Raw genomic sequence first — 8,617 nt, 5'->3', positions numbered from 1 at the left:
AGACCTCTTCCCGCGCCCCATGGGCTCGGCGTGCTAAACCCAAATGTGTCCAACTCCCCAGATCAAAGGGAAACGCTAACCTATCAATTACCGAGCACCCTGGCTTTCGAGGAAACAGCACCTCCCACCGTGCGAGGAGGCCGGTTCCTGTCTCCGAGAAGAACTGGAGCCATAAAGATATCCTTTGGCAACTCCAAACAGAAAGCAACTTCCTAGCCAAAACAGGTGAACCTGATCCCCTTGGCTGTCGGAGGGGGACGGTGCCCAAGGCAAGAGTGGAGAAATGCATATTTTGCAGGAGGGAGCGATCCAAGAAAACTGCAGTGACTCCCTGGATCCCATGACCTCATGCAACAATCTTTCCCTTAGCTTTGTTATAACAAATTCCCGTTTGTCCTCCCCCGCGCTGGATCGAAAGCCTGCCGACATGGAAATACATGCGTAACCTCTGCTGGCTCCATCGCCGGGCCTGAACCTGAGCGATGGCCGATACCAAGGATGTCTGAGGCTCGTGCTTTGCACAGCTGCGATCTATTCTCCTCCTCCGCCCCGGACTGGCGTGCTTTCATCTGCTCGACGCCAACGTAAACATCGGCGGGGACGAGCGCCGAGTGGTTTTAATAATGCCTGATTTACACTCCAATTGCTATCGACTGATAGCAAGGAGGTAGTAATCTCGTTAGGGCACGTGACGCCAGGGTTCAGTCCGTCTCGTTGTGATCCGTCGAGGCCGCGTGTTCGTGTTTCACCGGGGCACACGCAGGGAAAAGGGCCCAAATCCTCCACTTTGTTTTGTACGTGACTTGCTCAGCCCCGCACTGGAAGGCTGCAGCGGAGGCAGAGACAGACGTGAGTCATCCTCTTTGGCTTTCGCTGCAAAACTTCTTCTTTCTCCTTCCCCAACCCCCCGCCTGGTTCCCTCTGCACCTCCCAAGCTTTCGCACAAACGAGGCAAAGATGCTACAAGCAGCCACCACTCATCATGTTCTCAAGGCAGAGCGTTCAATAGGAAGAAATTAAGTTTGCACAAACCACCCAAACCCTGGAATTTCCTAACTTCTGAGTGCGTCGTGGGTGGGTGTGCGTGGAGGCACACGTCGCACACACCGTCGCATCGCCGTTCCTGACGCCGTGCCAGATTCCTCACCTCCGAAAGGAAGACCTTTGTCTAAGTCATAAAAATCATTTGCAAAATCCCAAAGGTTTTGGTTGTTTTTTTTTTTTAGAAAAAGAAATATGATTGATGCTCTCATCTGCAAGGCCCCTTCCTGCCTTTACAAGTCTGGCTTATCATCAAAAAAATATACCTGTAAAGACTCTACTTAATCTTTTCGCGGCTATTTCCACTGGTATCCGCAGACTATTTAAACACCTCTCCCTTTGGGTTCCACCAACGTATGATCCTAGCTTAGGCAGCACTGCCGCTCCTTCCTTGTCGATCAAGACACAAGCAAATTAACTGATTAACAAATATGGTACTTCCTTCCCTTCAGTGACACTATAATTACCGAGAAGCATGTTGTCTCTCATACTATGTCCACACAGATCCCATCTGAAGAGCTGTTTGCTGTTTGCTCAGATCTTTTCAGACTATTTATGGTTGCGTCTATCCCTTCAGCATCCATCAGCTTATTTCACCGTGCTCCCCCAGGCCTTCTCTGGGACTTCTTCTTTTTTTTTTTTACACTGTTAAAATGGCTTATTTAGCAATCTTACTGCTGAATGAGTCCATTAGACTTCTTTCAGTGGGTCTCAATAACGACACCCTTAACTGATAGCCTGAGCAGAGGCTTCAAGACTGCATGTCTTACCTCCATCTAGCAGCTGTCTCATTAAGGACAGCATGCAAATCAAAATGCTTGGGAAACACCGGTGCTCTCCATCTTCACACCAGTGCTTTCCGTCGTCACACCAATTTATCTACCGTTTAAAAAGCATCTTTAAAAAGAAGGGGTATCAGCCTCTGAAGTATATGAGGTGGGCAGTCTGCAGGGTTTTTTTTTCCCCAAAGATAAAGGCAATCAGATAGGATGGTGCGAGAGGCAAATGTCTAGCTAGATAGATGGGTTCAATTTTATACAAGTCAGAGCCACGCTAAGCAAAATCCTCCAGTCCGTAACACCGGCATTGGCCTCAGCAGCCCTGCGAACGAGCTGTTATTACACAGCTGATGGTGAGTAATGTCGAGAAGAATCAGGGTGGTTTTTTTGCCAGAGCTAGTCACACATGACTGCTGCAATTTTACAGAGGAGAAGAAAGTTTTGAAGACCTCTCATGGGTCAGACGCAACCAGCCACATTATTCCTATTTATGCTTCGGGGCAGCCGCAGATTTATAACTTTGTCATTATATATTGTTAAACCCCCCCCCAAAAAAACCCTTGTCCCTCTCTGAAGTTGCAAAGCCAGAAGAGCTGCTGACTCAAATGCTTACGGTCTCTCAAGAGCAGCTACTTGCGTAGGTTTAGACTCAATCCCAGCCGCCCTACCAACCCACCCGAAAGAACAAGCATTTCCCTGCTCGGCTCTGCTATTTTAAACCTCTGCAAAGTGCAAGTCTGTCGAGCTGCGCACACCAGAAGGATATGCAAGCACCGACCACAGCAATGCAGTGCCTGCTGACAGTAACCATTAAACAAGAAGGACTTCCAACACCCTGACTTTGTTAATTAATGCGGAAACGCAGCTCGAAACTCATGCCTGACTTTTCTATGCCCTGCTTTTTTAAGTTCCTAAGAAGTAGGTTTCTCCGGAGAAACAGCAGACATTTTGTTCCCAATTACTGCAGACTTAGCAGAAGAGAGATCTATGCTGTGTCTGCTGGTGGGGAAAATTATTTGTGGTCCTTTGTGCTGGATTTTCTTTAATCTCAGAGAAAAAGCCCTGCGGGCTCGAAGTGAATGGTTGGTCTTTGGGTCTTCATACACCTAACTAGTTGGGTCTTCCTGAGCTGGGAAACATGGGAGGTAATCGCACGGTAGCTCCCTCCAGGAAGAAGCCAAGTGGAGACACGGCACTGTCATTTTTTGCTCGCCAAAGCTAGGAGAGATCAGCGGTGGGTTGGGAGAGGATAGATGGGCTCAAAGCAAAAACTAATCCTGCCTCATCTCCTGCAGGATTCAGACCGCTCGCTCAATGGAAAAGCAACCCTTTTTTTGCAGTGAAGATACAGCAATCAGGGTTAAGCCAAGGCTGCCAGGGTTATTTTTTTTCTTTCTGAAGTGAGGATCTAAAAACCACCCAACAAATTTCCTGCTTATTGATGTTAAGCAACCTCCTCTACCCTAAGTCTTTCTCACTAGGAGGAAAAACTTTCTCACCAGGAGGAAAAACCTTCTCACCAGGAGGGTAGTAAAGCACCGGGACGGGTTACCCAGAGAGGTGGTAAAATCTCCATCTTTGGAGGTGTTGAAGCCCCAGGTAGACAAAGCCTTGGCTGGGATGATGGAGTTGGGGCTGGTCCTGCTTGGAGCAGGGGGTTGGACTAGATGTGATCTCCTGAGCTCCCTTCAACCCTCATTTACTATGAATCTATGATTCTTGGGATGGGTGTCAAGACTGATTACGGTGCCTGGTTTTTGTTGTTGGGGGGTTTTTTTATAATAAATTTTGTGTTCCAGGTCAAATGAGCCAAATCCGTTCCCAATGGTATCGATTGAGCAGAACTCAATTGTTCCAAAAACCGTATGGATCGAACAGGCCGAACTCAGTCGTTCCAAACACCATGTACGGCGCTACAGCTGGCAAGCATCCTCCATCCCAGACCCATCCACCTGCCACTCCAGATACTCCCAAATCCATTGACAGGCATCCTACGTGTACGTCCAAGCGTGGAGGTTTTGGAGTCAATTTAAATGGCCTTTATCATGGAAGGTGGCAGGAGGGGGCCTTGGACAATGTACGGCTCACTTACCTATATATATATGTGTGTGTGGGTGTGTGGGTGTGTGTGTACACACCCACAGGAATTTTAGCAAGCATCTCAAAAGGCCCCAGGGATCGATCGTTTTGCCCCGTGATGATTTTTGTGTCAAGGTGCAGTGGTAAAAACCTCCTGGAAATACAAGCAAAACAAGGGGAAGAGTCAGGCATGCTCCAGGCTTTCCCAGGCCTCCTACTCTGCTTGTGGCTCGTTAAACAATTACCATTGACAGAGTCTCTCCAAACTGGGTAATTATTGGCTACAAATATTTCCTGCATTGACTACACCACCACTATTTGCAAACCTTCATTTTCAGCCCATTTGTGGGGACTGGATCTTGCTTTTCTTTAAAGCCTCTCCTCCCACTATTCTTCAGCTGCTTCCATTAAGTAAAGGTTATTTTAAACCGTATAGCCATTAGCTTCCAGTACCGTACATCAGGATGGACAATAATGAAGAGAGTACAGCAAATGGGCTGCTATGCTTTTCAAATGTTAACAAAAGGGACACAAATACTATGACTTCTATTAGTTCATATATTTGTCTTGGGCTTTAAATGCAGGCGCATTGTGGAAACGAAGGACGACGCTTTTCTTTTTATGCCGGGACATTTTAATATCAACTCACCGTGGACGTCTCCCATTCTCTGAATGTGGAAGCACAATGTAATGTGTGGAGACATGGGAGGCTGTGTTGCACGACTACAATAAATACATTCAAATCATTTATTTTTGTCCTATCATATGCTAGGGCTCATTGTTGGGTTTCTCGTCAGAATTTGCAGGAATGGGCCGCTTGCTATACTTGGCTTCACCTCATGTTCAGTAAATTGAGGGATTTAATTAAACGTGGCAATTGGCCGGCTTTGGGCCCAATTCATACGAAAGTCAAGCGTCATTGCAGTGGGATTTTCATATACTTTGCTCGGAAAAAATACAGAGTCTCGCAGAACAAATGACATTTTTGGCAGCTCATAAAGCTGTTTTTATTCCGCTGTGAGCACATTATTGCCTCTCTGCTCAACACCCAAAGGCTACACAATGCATGTCCTAAGGAAAGTTGCGGACTCAGGCTCCAAAGAGCAATGAAAGTCAGGCAAAAGGCAGGATGCAAAAAGACAAGCTTAACTATGGCCAGCCTCAGACAGAAATAGCCTAGTTATGCGGTGATTATGAGGGCAGCTATTCCACCCTGCAAGGAGAACAAAGAATGACTATAACAACCCATCATCACATGCGCCTCCCTTCTATTCACATCCGAAGTCAGAGGAAAACCCTCTGCCATAAATCCTTACCCCGTCATTCAGCAAGAACAAAGATGCACTGTCGAAGCCCACCATCACATGGTCTCCGTGGCTGCCGTATCAAAAGGCTTTGGAACAACCCAGAACCACAAAATCTTGTACCAAAACATGTTTTCCCCACTTGTTTTCTTCTAATAGCAACGTAACATGATAGGACTGACGTCTGCGTGCGCAAAAAGAAAAGGAAACATCTCCGACCCCGCAAACGTCCTCCGAGGGAAGCATCCAAAATGATCCTAGTAGTCGGCTCTTTCCGGCTGAGACCTACCCGCCAATCTGGACCAGACGATGCAACTGCGTGGGTATAGGAGACAAAATGTCATCTTATTTCAGCCTGCTCAAGTCCCTAAAAATCTGTTAATATAAAATACAGGTGGGTCTCTCCACCGCCTCCCTGTTTAAGGCTAAGAGGAAAGTGCGTTACAAAAATGGTTGCGTTCATGGGTTTCTGGGTACTCGATCAGGCTGGAATAAGATTGCACGTAGGCATCTAATAAGTGGAGCAGGAGCTGGCCCTAGGAGATTGGAAGGCAAGAACCACTCAAAAAAAGGCAAGGACAGATGATGGGATCCAACCGAGGGATGTGACATCCATGCAAGCACCATGCAGGAGAGGTGTAGTGTATGACAGGAGCATGAGCTGGACAATCCCGCTGTGGACCTGTTTCCCATGTGCTAACCTGGTGGGAAGAGCATTACTCTCTTTGGAGGTGGGGGAAAAAACCAAAAACAAAATGACTTGCTTTTCTCGCACCAAATGAGGCAACCCTTGCCACGCTGAGGGGTGGGCAACACTCCCGAGACCCCGGGCTTGCGACTGCTCTGGGGAAAATGAAGATGAGGGATATGCAAGGTCTGTTGAATGCAGATAGCTTCGGATCCAGTGCAAAGGAGAGCTGGCGCTCAGCTTGGGACAGAGCTGAAGCGAAGGCAGGAATAATCCAGCTGATTCTTCCCTGGGGAGGTGCCTTGCAGATTCAGAGAGCGGCCCCGGCATAAACAGCCGAAGCGACTGGTGCAGGAGGGGCAAAACTGGGACTGATTAGTGCCTTGGCAGCACCCCCTGCACCCGAGACTTGTGCACACACAGAGCATCCCTGGTGCAAACCCCTCCTCAAGCAAAGGTGCGAGCATCAGGCGTCTGTCCGGGTTTCCCCGCAGAGAGCACCGCTGCAACGGAGCTCACCGCTGCATCGTGTTACCCCGGGCATCCCGTCCTAGCTGCACCAGCACGCGCCGTGCGTCCGTGTGTAGACGCACACCTGCACACCCAGGGGATGCCCTGCGGCACTGAGCTCAGAGCGCCGTTTTTGACCTCAGGGCTGTGGTTTTAAAAATCCTGCACGTGGCTTATCAAGCAGAGGCTCATTTCCTCCGTGAGGATTAACTCCTGGCCAAATTTCAAACGTTCGGTATCAGCTCTCTTGGCCATCTTGCAATGCCGGCATTCTGGTTAGCTGCTTATTTGAAAATAGGAAGAGCGCATCTCGGATGTTGTCTGTGTTTGGGTGGGTGTTCCCGTAACCAAGAGCCAAAAGGATTTTATTTCACTTCCCCCCGACTCAAAAATACAATGAATTTCCTTTTGGACAGGATAAAATATAGAGCATATTAGCCCTGAAGTAAAGCTTGCAGACTGAGTATTTGGAGTTAAAATAGAAACCGTGCTTGCCCCCCCTTATCAACAGTACATAGGACCGTTGTCGCTATCGTACTCTGCCATATTAGATGTTAATACTAGATTCATAGTTTCATAATGAAATATTTCAGTACAACAGTTTATCATTGAAAACAGCTGGTTTCATGCAATACAATTTTTTTTTTCTTGAAATCATATCGGTTTTGCCAAACGTTCCAGTTGGAGAAATATTTTTGAGACGAAACAAAATGAAAAGAAAGTTTAGGAAAAAAGACTTCATAATTTCACCTTTTTGCTTCGGAATAATACTAGCTGACTACCTTTCTTGTAGTACATTTTATGGTTAACATATTAAAGGCAACTGTCACCTATTTCATCTCGTCTGCTCTCCCAGATCAAAATGCCTCCTGTTCGTGTTCTAATGAAACAGTTTGGAATCGATTTTTTTTTTTTCATTACAACCCAAATGATTTTATCTTATGACAGGTTGCGAAAATATGTAAAAATAAGACGTAAGTGAAAAAGCAAGCTAAAACTCTGTGCTTGATAAAGGGTGTTTGTACCCAAAAGCTTGCAAAGGACTTTTTGCCAACTTTTTAGTTGTTTTAATAAAAGAGATCATGTCTACCCAAAGAACCTCGCCTGCCTAAACTTCTGTCAAGAGTTTCTAATATTAACATTTTGGGAATTTTCATTAGAAAAATGGGAGCAAGGGGAATTTCTTAGACCTTAAATCCTATAAGCTGCAAGTGTGAGAAGAACGGGGGGGAAACCCGGGTTATACCCAGTTCCCTTTCAGCATCTGCTGTCTGCCGCGGTGCAACACCGGAGACAGGGCAAGATGGACCTATGGTCTGACCCAATAAATGGCACTTCTTAGGTTCTTGAGCATCAAAAATTACAATTCCCAGGAATTAAAAAATCCCAGTTTGGAGGGGGAAAAAAGGAAAGGTTAAGTCCTGCTAAACAGAAACCCTGAGTTTCAGCCCCTGTTAGAGGGACATACAGCTCTATTTACACTGTTAAATCCTTTAAATTGCATCTGATCTTTAACAATGGGATGTACTAGTTCTTGCTGTCATGTAACAAATGCAAGCCTGTTCAACGAGCTGTACATTTCAAATAAAAGATCCAAGTAATACAAAAAAACAACATGTGCAACTACTTAGAAGTCAATTAATATCAGAGGAGGGGCATTTCTATCACTGAGTTGAGCAGAGAGAATTATGGCTACATTTCCAGTACAATAGCTGCAGCTTACCATCGTGTGTCATCAGGAACCGTTTAAAATAGTTTTGATCTAACTTCTTTTTGTCAAGTTCTAATGAATTAATAGATGACAGATTTTGGTAATGAGATCCAATGTTGTAAAGACAAGGCTACATTGTTTTTTTTGCTGTACTACCAGTATAATTTAGGATGTTTAAAAATAATTATGGTGCAAGATTAATACCTTACAAGTTTTCAGATCATTCTCACAATGAAAAATACAGATTTATTTTTTTTTTTGTTCCTTGACAGACTTCAGCATCATAACGCAGCTCTGCTCCAGACGAGCATCCTTATCCCCCACCCACCGCGCGCCGCAGCGCGGAGATCCTTGCGCTGCGTGGAGCACGCTGGGCCCTACAACGGCACCCAGTCTGATGCTGCATCCTGCACTCGGATAGCCATTTTTGGGGGGCAAGGCTGGGCTTTTTGGGGGCTGTGTTTGCCCTGAACCCAGGACAACGAGGTCCTGGCCTGTGACCGGG

Source organism: Alligator sinensis, unplaced genomic scaffold, assembly GCF_000455745.1.
Source record: "Alligator sinensis unplaced genomic scaffold, ASM45574v1 scaffold334_1, whole genome shotgun sequence".
Lineage (NCBI taxonomy): Eukaryota > Metazoa > Chordata > Crocodylia > Alligatoridae > Alligator > Alligator sinensis.
Note: the sequence above shows the minus strand (reverse complement) of the source record.